This window comes from Scyliorhinus torazame, chromosome 22 (genome assembly GCF_047496885.1).
Source record: "Scyliorhinus torazame isolate Kashiwa2021f chromosome 22, sScyTor2.1, whole genome shotgun sequence".
In the NCBI taxonomy this organism is placed as follows: Eukaryota; Metazoa; Chordata; class Chondrichthyes; order Carcharhiniformes; family Scyliorhinidae; genus Scyliorhinus; species Scyliorhinus torazame.
In genome coordinates, this window is record NC_092728.1 from 77,831,990 (window position 1) to 77,848,282 (window position 16,293).

The 16,293-nt window shown below is 46.2% G+C and overlaps 1 protein-coding gene and 1 long non-coding RNA gene across 13 annotated transcripts in view; one reads left to right on the plus strand and one right to left on the minus strand.

The window, feature by feature from the left end:
• strbp (spermatid perinuclear RNA binding protein) overlaps window positions 1-13,926 on the minus strand; it is a 276,353-nt gene extending 262,427 nt beyond the window's left edge. For 8 of the 12 annotated variants that reach the window (XM_072488405.1, XM_072488411.1, XM_072488410.1 and 5 more), the window contains exon 1: window positions 13,769-13,926. The gene's annotated coding sequence lies outside the window, so the exon portion shown is untranslated. Of the gene's footprint in view, window positions 1-12,857; window positions 12,877-13,768 lie in introns of those variants that run through there. The other 4 variants (XM_072488406.1, XM_072488402.1, XM_072488403.1 and 1 more) reach the window with 3 other exon arrangements.
• Window positions 13,927-13,980: 54 nt separating this feature from the next.
• LOC140399153 (uncharacterized) overlaps window positions 13,981-16,293 on the plus strand; it is an 80,102-nt gene continuing 77,789 nt past the window's right edge. Inside the window, exon 1 of the long non-coding RNA XR_011937646.1 lies at window positions 13,981-14,102. This is a non-coding gene — a long non-coding RNA (uncharacterized lncRNA). The remainder of the gene's footprint in view (window positions 14,103-16,293) is intronic.

Here is a 16,293-nt window from a genome sequence, read left to right on the forward strand (position 1 = left end):
CTTTGTATCAAAATGCATTGCCGCACATTTGTGTGTGTTGGATTCATTTGTCAACTATTTTTCTTATTCATTCATGGGATGTGGGCGTCACTGGCTTGGCCAGCATTTATTGGCCATCCATGAGGACATTTTAAGAGTCAACCATATTGTTGTGGATCTGGAGTCACATGTAGGCCAGGCCAGGCATGGGTGGCAGATTTTTTTCCCTAAAGGGCATTAGTGAACCAGGTGTGGTTTTTATGACAATCGACAATGGTTTCATGGTCACTATTAGACTTTTAATTCCAGATTTTTATTGAATTCAAATTTCATCAATTGCCATGGTGAGATTCGAACCCGGGTCCCCAGAGCATTACCCTGGACCTTTGGATGACAAGTCCTGCAACAATACCACTACGCCACTGCAAATATATATTGTGTTTTTGATTCCAATGTTCAAATTGCGAATATAAATTGTGAACAGCAGTGGTCCCAGCACTGATCCTTTACTCCAAGTGTCTGCTGATTTGAAGCCAATGAACAACACATTTCTGCCATATTCCACCCTCTCTGACCTTAGTCGTCAGTCTATTATTGGGTACCTTATCAAAGGCCTTTTGAAAATCCAGATAAATTACAGTTACTCCATTCCATTGTTGGCTCTATTGAACTTTGAGAGAATAGCAAAGAAAGCTGGTTGAACAAGATTTAGCCTTTTGAAGTCTTTGTTGATTATTCATTATTATATCTCTCATTTCTAAATGTTCTTCTAGTAGTCCCTCCTTTAGTAAGGATTCCACTAATTTTCCTACCACTGATGTTAAGCAAACGTGATGCAGTAGTTAGAAAGGAGAGATAAGCCAGGAGTAATTTTGTTAAGATGAAGGTTGTGTTAACAACACAAACACTTGGTTTGTAACAAGGAATAAAGACTAAGATGCTACATTCTATCCACTTTCTTATAGGCCTCAAGAACCTGGACAATAAGTAAAGATCTGTGGAAGAAAATAGAGGTCTTTGAAATGTGGATGCTAACATGTACACTAAAAGTTTTATATACAGACACTAATGAAGAGGCCCTTGGAATATCACTTATGAAAAGAATGCTTAAAAGTGACATCTCGAAAAGAAAATGTCAGTATTTTGGCCATTTGATCAGAGTTGAAAAGACAGAGACCTCCAAGAGAAAGGTGGAGGGCAACACAAAGAGGGGTTGACCTGGGCGAAGTTGGATGGCCAATGTCAGAGAGTGGTTGCAGTTGAGACAGTGGATATCCGAGAATGGCAAAAGGCTGATGGGCATGGCATACCATGACGGCAGATCTCCTGGTAGTAGCTGCAGGCCACAGATATTAAGCTGACCTTCTATAATTCGCTTGGCATGTTCTACCCCCTCCTTAAATATAGGGATTACTTTAGTTTTCAGGCACTACAAATTAGTAAATGTGTAGCAATGCCTTGGTTATCTTTTTCCTTTTAGATCCTTTTAAAATGTGTAGGTGCAATCCATCTGGACCAGAGGTTTTATCATCTTTGAGCTTGGTTCATTTGTTTAATACATCCCTTTTTTTAAATGTTAAATGCAGTTATCTTATCACTTAATCATTCAATGTCATGTCTATCTGTTCTATTTCTCTCGCAAACACAGATTCAAAACATTTCTTACATCTCTCTATTGTTAAGTATGGCATTAATGAAATGAAAAGAAAATTGTTTATTGTCACAAGTAGGCTTCAATTAAGTTACTGTGAAAAGCACCTAGTCGCCACATTCCGGCACCTGTTCGGGGAGGCTGTTACGGGAATTGAACCATGCTGCTGGCCTGCCTTGGTCTGCTTTCAAAGCCAGCGATTTAGCCCAGTGTGCTAAACAGTTATCAGTTAAAGCTGCTATTCCTATTACAGCCTTCCTTTTTTATATATAAAAATCTATGTGCCAGTAAAAATTTTACTATTTTGTTTTATGCTCCTTGATAATTTAATTTCATAGTATTTCTTTGCCTTCCTGATTGCTTTTTCTCCTAATTGTTTTGATTTTTTCACTCATTCATGCGATGTGGGCATCGCTGGCTTGACCAGCATTCATTGCCCATTCCTAATTGCCCTTGAGAAGCAGGTGGTGAGCTACCTTCTTGAATCGCTGCAGTCCATGTGATGTAGGTGCACCCACAGTGCTGGTAAGGAGGGAATTCCAGGATTTTGACCCAAAGACAGCGAAAGAACAATGATATATTTCCAAGTCAGGATGGTGAGAGGCTTGGAGGGAAATTTGCAGGAGGTGGTGTTCCCATGCAACTGCTGTCTATGTCCTTCTAGATGGCTGTGGTCATGGGTCTAGAAGATGCTGTCTGAGAAGCCTTGGCAAGTTCCTGCTTCTAGTTGGTACACATGGCTGCCACTGTGTGCCAGTGGTGGAGGGAGTGAATGTTTGCGGATGGTGTCATGACCCCAGCTGAAGTTACTACTGGACAGGAAGGTCCCAGAATAGAACTCTGGCTCAACAGACTACAACTTAAAGTATCAGTCGCAGGGCTGCCAATTAGCTTTTTACAAAAGAAAAAACATTTATTAAACATGAAAGATTGACTATAATACAAGTCCTTCACCTGTATCTTCACCAAAGTATTCAGATTTTTAAAGTTAACAAGTTACAGAATATATCCTATACCAGGGTTTTTCAAACTCAGGGTCGCGACCCTGCTTTTCAGAATGCCGGCCGCGACTGGTCTTTAAATGCGAACACTGGAGTCTTCCCGTCAGAAGCGCCCGGCTTGTGCACTGTCATGTGCCTTGTAGGTCCGTGCTTTGGGCGCAAAATCACAGAGGAGAGGTTCCCCCATTTTGTAGCTACCAGCAAGCAAGCAACAGGACTGTGTGAAAAACTGAAGATGAATCATTTTGAAATAAGAAAGATCTCACAATTGAATCTGCTGGAGAGAGCTTCTCAGGAGAGTCCATGGCAGGACACAGCACAGCAGTGCTGGTGTGAGCTGTATCCAGAGCTCCATGGACGCTGGTGAACAATCCATTAAGAAAAAACTGAAATTGGATTGGAGTTATTTTTTGTTACATGTACCGAGGTACAGTGAAAACTATTTTTCGGCAAGCAGATCATTAAGTACATGAAAAGAAGACTTCCGGGTGCGGCGATGACCAGCTGAGTCGCACGTTTCGGCAGCTCCCGGTGAAACGGACTTTTGGGCTCTTGATAGGAGCCCCAACGGCAATTTTGACGGCTAAAAACACTGTGCAGTAAACCAGAAGGGAATCCCCCCTGGATACGGATGAAAAAAGGAGAAAGTGGCCGGATTGCAGTGGATCCTTTAGAACAGCGGCAAGGAAGGCAAGCAAAAACCAAGATGGCGTCGGAAGGTGGCAGTTTAACATGGGGCCCTGAACAACAAGAGTTCTTGAAATGCTGTGTGGAAGAGCTCAAAAAGGAAATGAAGAAAGAGCTGTTGGCCCCGATACTACAGGCGATCGAAGGGCTAAAGGAGGAACAAAAGACCCAGGAGCGGGAGCTTCGGGTCGTGAAGGCAAAGGCAGCCGAGAATGAGGACGACATACAGGGCCTGGCGGTGAAGACGGAGATGCATGAGGCACATCAGAAACGATGTGTGGAAAGGTTGGAGGCACTGGAGAACAACGCAAGGAGGAACAACTTGAGGATTCTTGGTCTTCCTGAAGGTGCGGAGGGAGCAGACGTCGGGGCATATGTGAGCACGATGCTGCACTCGTTAATGGGAGCGGAGGCCCCGGCGGGTCCGTTGGAGGTGGAGGGAGCATACCGAGTGATGGCGCGAGGACCGAGAGCAGGAGAAATTCCCAGAGCCATAGTGGTGAGATTCCTCCGTTTTAAGGATAGAGAAATGGTCCTTAGATGGGCAAAGAAAACTCGGTGCAGTAAATGGGAGAACGCGGTGATCCGCGTTTATCAAGACTGGAGTGCGGAGGTGGCGAGAAGGAGGACGAGCTTTAATCGGGCCAAGGCGGTGCTTCATAAAAAGAAGATAAAATTTGGAATGCTGCAACCGGCAAGACTGTGGGTCACATATCGAGGGAGGCACCACTACTTTGAGACGGCGGATGAAGCGTGGACTTTTATTGTGGAAGAAAAACTGGAATGAGCGGGTTATTAAAAAGAACGTTTGAACAAAGTGGTGGGGCGAATGTGGGGGGCGAAGAGGGGGGTTAAAAAGGGGGGAAAGAGGAGTTTTATGTACTAATCCTGCGATGTGGTAACTTTTCTCTCTTCCACAGGTGGTGATGGGGGGAGGAGGGGAGGCGAAGGAGATGGGGCGTTGGCCATTGGGGGCGGGGCCAAGGGAGAAGCGCGGACTTGGTTCCCGCGCTATGATAATCATGGCGGGAATAGAGAAGCAGGAAGGAGGGGGCGTCGCACGGTGCAAGCCGAGGTCACGGGGGGAAGCCGAGGTCGGCCAGAGTTTGCTGACTTCTGGGAGCAACATGGGGGGAGTAATTACGCTGGGGGGGGGGGGGAATTACTGGGTTGCTGCTGCTGGGGAGAGGTGGGAGCTGGTATGGGAGGGGATGGGCGGGGGGGCACCGCCTGGGGGAGATACAGCTGCGTGGGAACCGGGTGAGGAGCTGGAAAAAGTGGATGGCTAATCGACAAGGGGGGGGGGGGGGGGTTAGGAAGCCCCCCAACCCGGCTGATCACGTGGAACGTGAGATGGCTGAACGGGCCGATAAAGAGGGCACGGGTACTCGCACACCTTAAGAAACTTAAGGCAGATGTGGTTATGTTACAGGAAACGCACCTGAAACTGATAGACCAGGTTAGGCTACGCAAAGGATGGATGGGGCAGGTGTTCCATTCGGGGCTAGATGCGAAAAACAGGGGGGTGGCTATATTAGTGGGGAAGCGGGTAATGTTCGAGGCAAAGACTATAGTGGCGGATAACGGGGGCAGATACGTGATGGTGAGTGGCAAACTACAGGGGGAGACGGTGGTTTTGGTAAACGTATATGCCCCGAACTGGGATGATGCCAATTTTATGAGGCGGATGCTAGGACGCATTCCGGACCTAGAGATGGGAAAGCTGATAATGGGGGGAGATTTTAATACGGTGTTGGAACCAGGGCTGGATAGGTCGAAGTCCAGGACTGGAAGGAGGCCGGCAGCAGCCAAGGTACTTAAAGATTTTATGGAGCAGATGGAAGGTGTAGACCCGTGGAGATTTAGCAGACCTAGGAGTAAGGAGTTCTCGTTTTTCTCCTATGTCCATAAAGTCTACTCGCAAATAGACTTTTTTGTGCTGGGAAGGGCGTTGATCCCGAAGGTGAGGGGAACGGAGTATACGGCCATAGCCATTTCGGATCACACTCCACACTGGGTAGACTTGGAGATAGGGGAGGAAACAGGAGGGCGCCCAACCTGGAGAATGGACATGGGACTAATGGCAGATGAGGGGGGGTGTCTAAGGGTGAGGGGGTGCATTGAAATGTACTTGGAACTCAATGATAACGGGGAGGTCCAGGTGGGAGTGGTCTGGGAGGCGCTGAAGGCGGTGGTTAGAGGGGAGCTGATATCAATAAGGGCACATAAAGGGAAGCAGGAGAGTAAGGAACGGGAGCGGTTGCTGCAAGAACTTTTGAGGGTGGACAGACAATATGCGGAAGCACCGGAGGAGGGACTGTACAGGGAAAGGCAAAGGCTACATGTAGAATTTGACTTGCTGACTACGGGCACTGCAGAGTCACAATGGAGGAAGGCACAGGGTGTACAGTACGAATATGGGGAGAAGGCGAGCAGGTTGCTGGCACACCAATTGAGGAAAAGGGGAGCAGCGAAGGAAATAGGGGGAGTGAGGGATGAGGAAGGAAAGATGGAGCGGGGAGCGGAGAGAGTGAATGGAGTGTTCAAGACGTTTTATAAAAAATTATATGAAGCTCAACCCCCGGATGGGAGGGAGAGAATGATGGGCTTTTTGGATCGGCTGGAATTTCCCAAGGTGGAAGAGCAGGAAAGGGTGGGACTGGGAGCACAGATCGAGGTAGAAGAAGTGGTGAAAGGAATTAGGAGCATGCAGGCGGGAAAGGCCCCGGGACCGGATGGATTCCCAGTCGAATTCTATAGAAAATATGTGGACTTGCTCGCCCCGGTATTGACGAGGACCTTTAATGAGGCAAAGGAAAGGGGACAACTGCCCCCGACTATGTCTGAAGCAACGATATCGCTTCTCTTAAAGAAGGAAAAGGACCCGCTACAATGCGAGTCCCGGGGAATGTGTCCCGGGGGGGGGGTCCACGAGGACCAAACTGGGTTTGTGAAGGGGAGACAGCTGAACACGAATATACGGAGGCTGTTAGGGGTAATGATGATGCCCCCACCAGAGGGGGAATCGGAGATAGTAGTGGCGATGGATGCCGAGAAAGCATTTGATAGAGTGGAGTGGGATTATTTGTGGGAGGTGTTGAGGAGATTTGGTTTTGGAGAGGGGTATGTTAGATGGGTGCAGCTGTTGTATAGGGCCCCGATGGCGAGCGTGGTCACGAATGGACGGGGATCTGCATATTTACGGCTCCATAGCGGGACAAGGCAGGGATGCCCTCTGTCCCCATTATTGTTTGCACTGGCGATTGAGCCCCTGGCGATAGCGTTGAGGGGTTCCAAGAAGTGGAGGGGAGTACTTAGAGGAGGAGAAGATCACCGGCTATCTTTGTATGCGGACGATTTGTTACTATATGTGGCAGACCCGGCGGAGGGGATGCCAGAAATAATGCGGATACTTGGGGAGTTTGGGGATTTTTCAGGGTATAAATTGAACATGGGGAAAAGTGAGTTGTTTGTGGTGCATCCAGGGGAGCAGAGTAGAGAAATAGAGGACCTACCGTTGAGGAAGGTAACAAGGGATTTTCGTTACCTGGGGATCCAGATAGCTAAGAATTGGGGCACATTGCACAGGCTAAATTTGACGTGGTTGGTGGAACAGATGGAGGAAGATTTCAAGAGATGGGATATGGTAGCATTGTCAATGGCAGGGAGGGTGCAGGCGGTTAAGATGGTGGTCCTCCCGAGATTCCTCTTTGTGTTTCAGTGCCTCCCGGTGGTGATCACGAAGGCTTTTTTTAAAAGGATTGAAAAGAGCATCATGGGTTTTGTGTGGGCCGGGAAGACCCCGAGAGTGAGGAAGGGATTCTTACAGCGTAGCAGCGATAGGGGGGGGGGGCTGGCACTACCGAGCCTAAGTGAGTATTATTGGGCCGCTAATATTGCAATGGTGAGTAAGTGGATGGGAGAGGAGGAGGGAGCGGCGTGGAAGAGATTAGAGAGGGCGTCCTGTAGGGGGACTAGCCTACAGGCTATGGTGACAGCCCCATTGCCGTTCTCACCGAGGAACTACACCACAAGCCCGGTGGTGGTGGCTACACTGAAGATTTGGGGACAGTGGAGACGGCATAGGGGAAAGACTGGAGCCTTGGGGGGGTCCCCGATAAGAAACAACCATAGGTTTGCCCCGGGGGGAATGGATGGGGGATATGGAATGTGGCAAAGAGCAGGAATAACGCAACTGAAAGATCTGTTTGTGGATGGGAAGTCCGCGAGTCTGGGAGCGCTGACCGAGAAATATGGGTTGCCCCAAGGGAATGCATTCAGGTATATGCAACTGAGGGCTTTTGCGAGGCAACAGGTGAGGGAATTCCCGCAGCTCCCGACACAAGAGGTGCAGGACAGAGTGATCTCAAAGACATGGGTGGGGGATGGTAAGGTGTCAGATATATATAGGGAAATAAGGGACGAAGGGGAGACTATGGTAGATGAAGTAAAAGGGAAATGGGAAGAAGAGCTGGGGGAGGAGATCGAGGAGGGGCTGTGGTCAGATGCCCTAAGCAGGGTAAACTCGTCGTCCTCGTGTGCCAGGCTAAGCCTGATTCAGTTTAAGGTATTACACAGGGCGCATATGACTGGAGCACGGCTCAGTAAATTTTTTGGGGTGGAGGATAGGTGAGCGAGGTGCTCGAGAAGCCCAGCGAATCATACCCATATGTTTTGGTCATGCCCGGCACTACAGGGGTTTTGGATGGGGGTGACAAAGGTGCTTTCAAAAGTAGTGGGGGTCCGGGTCGAACCAAGCTGGGGGTTGGCTATATTTGGGGTTGCACAAGAGCCGGGAGTGCAGGAGGCGAGAGAGGCCGATGTTTTGGCCTTTGCGTCCCTAGTAGCCCGGCGCAGGATATTGCTAATGTGGAAAGAAGCCAAGCCCCCGGGGGTGGAGACCTGGATAAATGACATGGCAGGGTTTATAAAGCTAGAGCAGATTAAGTTCGTTCTAAGGGGGTCGGCTCAAGGGTTCACCAGGCGGCGGCAACCGTTCGTCGAATACCTCGCAGAAAGATAGATGGAATGGAAAAAAGGCAGCAGCAGCAGCCCAGGATCGGGGGGGGGGGGGGGGGGGGGGGGGGGGGGGAGGAGGAACCAGAAGGACACTCAGGGTTGTTAATATATACTGTATAATATGTATAGGTCGTTGCTACAGATAATTATATATTGGACTGTTAAATTATATTTTTGGAGAGTGTTACTTGTGATAAGACAGTTGCCAATTAGGGTTAGTTTTCATTTTTGTTATTTATTATTTATTCATTTTCTGTTTATAAAATAGGTCATTGTTATTTGTGTTGTTGTAATATTGTGTAAAGGATGCACAATGTACTGTGTTGTTGGTTGACCAAAAATTTTCAATAACATATTTTATTTAAAAAAATGTACATGAAAAGAAAATGCATAATAGGGCAACACAAGGTACACAATGCAAATACATAGACACCGGCATTTGGTGAAGCATACAGGGGTGTAGTGTTAATCTGGTCAGTCCATAAGAGGATCGTTTAGGAGTCTGGTAACAGCGGGGGAAAAGCTGCTTTTGAATCTGTTTGTGCGTGTTCTCAGACTTCTGTATCTCCTGCACGATGGAAGTTTGAAGTGTCAGCAAGCCGGGCGGGAGTGGTCTTTGATTATGCTGCCCGCTTTCCCATACATCTGCTGCCCTTGTCCTTTTGAGGTGGTAGAGGTTGCAGGTTTGTACAGTGTTATCAAAGGAGCCTTTGAGTTGCTTGCGGTGCATCTGGCAGATGGTACATACTGCTGCCACTGTGTGCTGTGGTGGAGGGAGTGGATTTTTAAGGGATGGGGTGCAAATCAAGCAAATGCAAAATAATTAGTAAATATTAAAATATAATCCAATACCTGAGGGTGTATTTGACCACATGGACTGCAGCTTTTCAAAAGGCAGCTCCGACCAACTTCAAGGGCAATTAGGGATCGGCAATAAATGTTGGCCTGGCCAGCGATGCTCACATCCCGTGAATGAATTAAGAAAAATGATTTACATAAAATCACAGAAAGAAAAATCTTCACTTCCACTCAAGTGAATGCAACATTTAGACTGCCGGAAAGAAAGGTAGCAAAAAGATTTGCTTTAAACATTTTGTTTCTTAGGAGTTAGATGTCCAGGCTTTTTCTGTTTTTCCTTCTTTTATATACATACAAGTAGTTTAAGAAATGAAAGTTACTTTCTACAAGTAGGTTTAAAACAAACTTTGATAAGAGTAATATAATTAAGAGGAAAAAAACAGAATGAGTATAAACCAGCAAGGAACTTTAAAACAAATTGTAAAAGCTTTTACAAATAGTGAATGCAAATGTGGGTCCTTCTGAGGCAGAGACAAGAGAAATATTAATGGGGAATAAGGAAGTGGCAGAAACCTTAAGCAACTTTTTAAAGTTTGTCTTCACAAAGCGAGAATATACTGGAAATTGTGTGGCACCAAGGGTCCAATGAGTGTGAGGAATTAATTCTATGAACTACTGGATAAATTAATGGGATCAGAAGCTGACAAATCAATGGACCAGGTGGCCTACACCCTAGGGTTTTAAAAGAGGTTCCAGATATGGCAGATGCATTGGTTTTAATCTTTCAGAATTTCCCAGATTCTAAGATGATCAGAGGATTAGATAGGGTGGACAGTGAGAGCCCTTTTCCTCAGATGATGATGTCTAGCACAAGGGGACATAGCTTTAAATTGAGGGGAGATAGATATAGGACAGATGTCAGAGGTAGGTTCTTTACGCAGAGAGTAGTAACGGCGTGCAATGCCCTGCCTGCAACAGTAGTGGACTCGCCAACGCTAAGGGTATTCAAATGGCCATTGTATAGACATATGGACGATAAGGGAATCGTGTAGATGGGCTTTAGAGTGGTTTCACAGGTCGGCGCAACATCGAGGGCCGAAGGGCCTGTACTGCGCTGTTCATCTATCAAGATAGGAGGGAGAATGAAACCAGAGAACCAGCTCAGCCTGCCATCTGTAGTAGTAGGGAAAATGCGAAAATCTATCAAGAACATGGTATCACGAATTTAGGGAAGAAAAGCACAATATAATTAGGCAGAGTCAACACAGCACATGAAAAGAAAATTGTGCTCGACAAATTGATTAAGGGTTTTTGAGGGTGTAGCTAGGAGGATAGATCATGGGGGACCTGCAGATGTGGTATCTTTAGCTTTTCAGAAGATATTCAATAAGGTGCCCCACAAGAGGTTGTCACAGAGGATAACGGCTGCCGGGAGTATCATATTATCATGCATTGGAGTTCAGTTAATGTAACATAGGAATAAGTTAGTCAATTTCAGCATGGTGGGGTATTACCAGCAAAATGTCATAGGGATCAGTGCTTCGGCCTCAGCTATTCACAATCTTTCACCAAGTGTAGTATTTTCAAGTTTGGTGACAATACAGAAAGTAGAGAGCGTAAGCTCTGAGGAGAATCTAATGAGGCTGCAAAATGTTATAGACCAGTTAAATGCTGGGATAAGGTGGCTGTTGATGAAATAATAGCATGGAAAAGTGTGAAATTATCCATATTGGTACAAAGAATGGAAAAGCAGAATTATTTTTTTACAAGATAACAGGCTAGTAAATGTTGGTGTTCAGAAGGATTTGGGGTCCTTGTATTCACATCACAGAAAATTAACATGTAGGTTCAATAAGCAATTAGGAAGGCAAATGGTATGTTATCCTCATTACAGGGAGGTTGGAGCATCAGAGTTGCGGTGAGAAGGATTTCATGAGATCACCCGAGTATTTGGTTTCCTTGCCCAAGAACATACTTGCCGTAGAGTGCAATAAAGGTTCACTAGATGGGAGTCCTGCACAGGGCTGTCCTATGAGAAGTGATCGCATTGAAACATTGATTAATGGGCTTGACAGGGTTGATGTCCCTGGCTGGTGAGTCTGGAACTCCAATGTCATAGACAAGGGGTGGACCATTTCAAACGGAAATTTCTTCACTTTGGGGCTGTGAATCTTTAGCGTTCTTGACTTCAAAAGGCTGTGGATTCTCAGTCAATGAGTCTATTCATGGTTGAAACTAATCAATTTTGGACACTAGGGCAGACAACTAGAGTCAATGTACAAGTTCAGCTGCAATCTTACTGAATGGCAGAGCAGGCTTATTGGGCTGTATAGTCTACTCCTGCAGATATTTTACACATTCTTATTAGCAAGCATGGGGTCAGCTTCTACATATTAACTGTTGTCAGCCAACTTTATTGCTTTGACGTCTTTTCGATAAAGTTTCCGGTGACTCAACACCGGCAAAACCGAAGCCAGTCGTTTAGTGTCCAGAAGCCAACATCTTTTAAGCAATGTGCCATAGTTCTAATCCAGAACAAGTTCAATGCCCAAATCAGAATAAGTTGGTCAAAAAATTCCTACGCTATGGCCAAATATTATAAATTCTATCCCAATACAGCAGGTTGTTTTCTGCAGATAGGCAACTTGACAAATTCAGTTAAATTCAAAATCCAAAACCACACGGAAAAAGCTTCTGTACAGATTACTACATCCCAGAATACACACCAGTGAAGTTTATCATCGAAAATGTTTAATTTCAAAATAATTCTGATCCAATATCTTTCTAATTCTGTAGACAATTCAAATAAATCTATTCCTCTAATAAGGCCTTTTTAAAAGTTCGGATATAAATCATGAATAAAGTGAGAGAGTAATATTTGTACATGGCCTGGATCTCGATGCTTTGAACATAGTGAAAACAGAAACTAGATTTGAATCTACAGCAATTGTATTTTTAAAAAACTATGCCACTGTGCTGGTGTCACCCGTAATCTTCGACATTCCCTAGAGATTTACACAAGTTTTACAGATTACACGAAGATCTGGAGGAGTCAACCACCGTGGACACGGAAATGTTTCACTTACAGGCAAGCTATAAATATTCTGCGCAAAGGCAGCGAAGGTATTTTGCAGTGCTGCATATTCTAAACTTAATGCAATTTTGCAAAACTGAAGGAAAATATCAGTTCTGTGTCGAAGAAGCTCGTTTGCAAATAATGCATGGCTGAACTGGACGGACAGCTTTCAATTGAACAAGACGGCCGGGTTTTGCAATGCATAATTAAATATTCTGCATTATCAACAGAGGCGAATTTATAAAATTCCAAACGGCACCTTGTTCACTGCCTTAAAACGTGTAGGAAATGTGTTCGAATTTTGTGTATAGTTCATTTTATATACACACGTACAATGATTACTCATGATACGGAAAGTAAATTTGGGTCAAGGACAATGCGACAACCCGGAATTTGGACGAAAAGACAAAACAAAAGAATTGAAATTCCAAACGATTTGAATCTGTAATATTTGCTGACTGGCTGCAAAGAAAAACCGAATTCTTCATCAGACGACGCCGAATTGCATTAAGTGCCCATGTCGAACGATGCCACGCTAGCCTGCCAAATGGTGGACCCCCAATAAACCCCAAGACGGAGATCACTTCTGCTAACTTCCAGGTCGATTGCAGGGTTTTAGGGGGACATTTAACACTCCCCTCCTCACCTCACAAAGAGCTGGCCAATGCAGGAAGGGAATATCCAGCCTGGTACGAAACTGTTCCGCGGGGGAGGAGTGTCCCACCGTAATTTTCTCTCTCAGCGGTACATGCCAGGATAAAACAAAGATGTGTGTGCGCTCTTCCGTCAAATGTTTCTCCGCCGTGAAGTGACACGAACCGGCACACGGGAGACGGAAGTAACCGACGGCATTGCGACCAGTAAACCCAAGGCAATTTTCAGTGACACGAAATATTTCACGCTTTTTAAGGGGGGGGGGAAGTGAAAATAAAAACACTTTAGCACCTCGCGAACACCGCAGATTTATTTATTCTTCAACGGCAGTACATTTTCACTGAAGAAATGTATTACAAAAACAAAGCCCACACGCTGAGCTGCAGCACTTCCTTTTACAAAAGATATCCCCCCCCCCCATATTTTCCAACCTTCAGCGTCTTTAGAGAGCCACCTTCCATGCCAGAGGTCATGAAAAACACACAAAGCGATGGACCCCTTAGACACTATAATTTTAATAACCTGACCCACAAAGTACACCAGCAGAAAGAAAAGCTCCCCTGCCCGAGCCCCGACCTTATCGCGACCAAGTTTAACTCCACCCCCCCCAAACTCGCAATCCTTCCCCACATCGTTCAAATCAAAGTTATTTTAAAATTTCGAACATAATTTCCCCCCCCCATACACGCACACAGAACAAAACCAATGTCCCATTCGGACCACTATCTGGCAGGAAGTAGCGCTGGGCGCGTCTGCGCATGCCCCGGGAGGCCCGGCGACATGGGCTCACTATTTCGCACCGGATGGGACCTGGATCCGACTCGACCACGCGCGAGAGAGACGGAGAGGAAAATACACACAGGCGATGTTTTAAAAAACAGAAAATATCGAGGCGAAACTCACCCAAGTCGAATCGGCAACCACGGCCTAGCTGGGTGGATGGGGGGGGTTTCAAGAAGGTGAATTCATTCGCTCCGCGGCGTGGCCGAGGAATATCCAAGCCCACGAGTGAGGTGTGTGAGTGAAGTAACCTGAACGCGTCCTCCAGTGCGGGGGCAAACTCGGCAGCTCGAGCGCCGGCACCAACCGCCGCTCACGTGGGGCCCGCGCCGGCGCCTCTCATTGGTTCTCGCCGCCCGCTCCTTAGAGACGGGGCCTCCTCCACATCAGAACCCGGAGTAGCCCGACTCGAGGCGGCGGCGGCGGCAGCAGCAGAACCTGAACAACCGGCAGAAGTGTAAGTGAGTACGGCCGGATGGATTTAGAAGCCGAGGACAGGCAAAGTAGTCAGGCCGCCCAGTAGGCGAGGAAAACTCCCACGGTTGTGATGGGGTGGGCGGGCACTTGCGGCAAGGAAGCCGGGACAGGCGTTCTTGTTAAAAGGGCACAGTAAGAAGTCTTACAACACCAGGTTAAAGTCCAACAGGCTTGTTTCGAATCACGAGCTTTCGGAGTGCAGCTCCTTCCTCGGGTGACTTCCTCAGTCAGTGAAAACTAGTGATTCGAAACAAACCTGTTGGACTTTAACCTTATGTTTGTAAGACCCTATCCAACGCCGGCATCTCCACATCCTTGTTAAAAGGGGCGACAGACGGACTTTCGACCACAGGAGAAGCCTCCACGGTGAAACTTCGCAGACCTTAACAGAAGGAATACCAGTGGTTTGGCGGTGTAGGTTTGGGGGAAAGAGGGAACTGACTCATGACTTCAGATGGGACAACGGAACATTATTTAAATTGCTAAAGGGAAGATATTGGCTGTATTGAAGTTAACTTTCAACCTGCCCCTAAAAGCAGTTAACGATGGGAGGTCAAGTCTGTTTTTATATTTTGATTGAGTGAGATTGGGTGTATTTCTCAAATCTATCTACCCTACCCGCTCTGGCTACATGCTCGCCTGAGTCCCTGGAGGTCCATGCCTCTTTTTATCTGTTTTCATCACCATTGACTTGTTGGTAGATAAATCCTTAAAATTAGGCACCAAGCACCTGGTAACGTAAGATGTGTGCCGACTAATAGAATCATGGATATAAGCAATGTGTGTGGTCCCCAAGGTTCCCTGGTGTCTGTCAATATGGTTCCTGAGCACAATTATTCGAGTCTGTGTGGGTTTTCACCGGGTGCTTCGGTTTCCTCCCACAGCCCAAAGATGTGAAGGTTAGGTGGATTGGCCATGCTAAAGTGTCCAGAGATGTGTTACGTGAGGCTACAGGGTTGCAGGGAGCCTGGTTCAGGTGTTCTTTCAGAGGGCCAGTGCAGGCTTGATGGGCCAAATGGCCTCCTTCTGCACTGTAGGGATTCTATGGACTCTATAAAATATAGTTTTCTGTAAGGAAAGGTATTCGAGAGCAGGAAAAGTATTTTAATCAAAACCTTTGAGTAATCTACTTTGCTGCTGTAGCTTTTAGCTATACGTACTAGGAAATCTGCTGTCATTGGTATATCACACTTGTGTGTCTTGCATAGGGCTCACACATCCACTATAGCTGGTCTGCCACCATTCTGTGATGATCGTCATCCAACTTCACCTAGGTTGATCCCTCTTTCTGCAGCTCTTTACCTTGCCCTCCAGGCAAGATCTCTGTGGCTTTTCAGCTCTGATCAAATAGCCAAAATACTGACATTTTCTATCCTGAATGTCACTTTTAAGAGTTATTTTCATACTTGCTATTTCAAATACCTCTTCATTAATCTTATGGTCTGTATATAGAATTTTTAATGTACATGTTAGCATCCACATTTCAAAGACTTCTGTTTTCTTCCACAGATCTTTACTTATTGTCCAGGTTTCTGAGGCACATAGGAAAATTGATAGTAGGACAGCACGGTTACACAGTGGTTAGCACTGCTGCCTCACAGCACTGAGGACCCGGGTTCGATCCCATGTGGAGTTTGCACATTCTCCCAGTGTCTGTGTGGGCCTCACCCCCACACTCCAAAGATGTGCAGGGTGGGTGGATTGCTCATGACAAATTGTCCCTTAATTGGGAAAACATTAATTGGGTACTCTAAATTTATTTTAAAAAGGAAAGTGGATAGAATGTTGCATTTTAAGAGTTTATTTCTTGTTACAAACCAAGTGTTCTTGTTAACACATCCTCCAACTTCATAAAATTATTTTTGGTTATCTTTATCCTTCTAATTTTGGCATTGGATCTACGACCTTTGTTATAATTTGTCCAAAATAGACAATCCTAACTACTTATTCCAGTGGATCAAGGAAAGTCAGTGGGCGTGATTCTACGTTGGCTGACGGTGAAAACGGGAGATTAGGCAGAGACTAGGTTCTGGCGCCAAAATGGTGCTGATTTGTCGCCAAATTGCCATTCTCCGTCACCTCGACAGTGGCGTCAATCCAGTCCGGAATGCACATACAGTAAACAACATTTGCATAACATTAGTGGCTCTGACCTGGTATTCTCCGAAGCC